Source organism: Myotis davidii, unplaced genomic scaffold (genome assembly GCF_000327345.1).
Source record: "Myotis davidii unplaced genomic scaffold, ASM32734v1 scaffold479, whole genome shotgun sequence".
NCBI classification, from domain to species: domain Eukaryota; kingdom Metazoa; phylum Chordata; class Mammalia; order Chiroptera; family Vespertilionidae; genus Myotis; species Myotis davidii.
Genome location: NW_006289825.1, coordinates 348,917 through 351,124, shown reverse-complemented (window position 1 = coordinate 351,124; position 2,208 = coordinate 348,917).

Genomic DNA, 2,208 nt, shown 5'->3' with positions numbered 1-2,208 from the left:
TGCATGAGACATATAAAGCTCTCACTGGCACCATTCACACATGTGTGTTTCCATCTGTCATTGTTGATCGTGAATTTGGTTGACACTTCTATTATAGAGAAAGGGCGAATAGTGATGTTAAAATATTTCTTCTAATTAATTTCTTTTCTTTGTGCACAAATTCATGCACCAGTCACTAGTTTAATATAAAAAGAGTGACCCATCTTTCCCCAACCCAGCATGCCCTTCCCTCCTACTTTGCTTTTGGTCCCCGGAATTTAGCACCATCTGACCAGTTTATTAGCTGGTCCTCTGCCTCCTCTCCCTCTCCACATCATGGGGAAGGGGCTTTGTTGTCTTTCAGGCACCATCTCTAGCACTTACAGCAATGCCTGGCACACAGTCCATGCTCAATGAATGTTTGTATTCCTCTACAAATTAACTTACAAACACAATGCAATCCCAATCAAAGTCCCAACTTGATCTTTTGTGAAATGCAACAAACTCATTAAAAGATTCCTGTACTCCTATAGATGGAGGTTGCACAACATTATGAATGTACTAGATGCCTTTGAATTGTCACTTTAAAATGGTTAATTTTCGCCCTAACCGGTTTGACTCAGTGGATAGAGCGTCGGCCTGCAGACTGAAGGGTCCCAGGTTCAATTCCGGTCAAGGGCATGTACCTTGGTTGCAGGTATATCCCCAGTGGGGGGTGTGCAGGAGGCAGCTGATCGATGTTTCTAACTCTCAATCCTTCTCCCTTCCTCTCTGTAAAAAATCAATAAATATTTTTTTAGAAAAGAAGTATTGATCTGCTGCCTCCTGCACACCCACACTGGGGTTAAAGCCTGCAACTGGGCAAGTGCCCCGACCTTATCGAAGCCTGACCTCCTGGTTCATAGGTTGACACTCAAATCCCGAGCCATGTCTGTCATGCAGTAGTCCCCAGTCCAATGCTCTATCCACTGAGACAAACCTTTCAGGGCATCATTGATGTTTTTATTTCCCTCTCCCTCTCCCTTCCTTCTTGAAATCAATATAAATATTTTTTAAAATAAAATGGTTAATTTTCTGTTATGAGAATTTAATTTTTTTAAAACAGTATAATAAAGAAAAAATAAAATAAAAAACAGTATAATACCATTACACATCTATTAGAATAACTAAAATTGCAAAGACTGATGACAGCAGGTGATGCAGGGTATGAGGGAATGAGAACATTTACATTATAGAACCCAAACAAACCAGGTACCTGCTTTCAGCAGCCGAGACCTAAGAGCTGGAGCCAAGCCTCAGAGCTAAAGCTGGCCCAGAATAAAAAAAGAAAAGAGCCCTAGCTGGCTTGGCTCAGTGGATAGAGAGTCAGCCTGCGGACTGAAGGGTCCCTGGTTTGATTCCAGCCAAGGGCACATGCTTGGGTTGCGGGCTGGATCCCCAGTATGGGGTGTGCAGGAGGCAGCTGATGAATGGTTCTCCCTCATCATTGATGTTTCTATCTCTCTCTCCCTCTCCTTTCCTCTCTGAAATCAATAAAGAAAAAAAAAGAAAAGAAAAGAAAAAAAGGAGCGGTTGGGAGCTTCAGTCACCCGCCAGCCTGAAAACAGCCCTGAGCCCCTCACCCAGACTGGCCAGGCACCTGTGGCCAATGACCCGGTGCACGAATTTGTACAAAGAGTACAACCACTTTGGAAAACATTTTGAAATTTCTTTAAAATTAAATATATACTTCCCATCTGAGGCAAGCATTCCACTCCTGGGAATTTACCCAAAAAAATAAAAGCATAAATGTTCATAGCATCTCTGTCTGTAATAATAAAAAACTGGAAACAACCCAAGTATCTATCAACAGATGCATTGGTAAATGAATTGTGGGCTAGCTATACAATGGATTACAGCTCAGCATTAAAAATGAGTTAACTTTTAAGTCATGCAACAATATGGATATGTCTTAAAATAATTGTGTTAGGTAAAAATGGCCAGACAAAAAAGGGTATATACTATATGATTCTAGAAATGCAAATAGTCTATAGTGTCAACCAGTAGTTACTTGGGTAATGGGGGAGGGGTTGTCATAAAATGGGAAATGAGGAAACTTTGGGGGAAGAACCTTGAAAACATGAGCTCAGTGAGAGAAGCCAGACACAAGGCCACAGTGTGTGATTCCATTTATATGAACTGTCAGAACAGGCAAGCCTACAGAGACAAGATGTGGATTAGTGTTGGGGG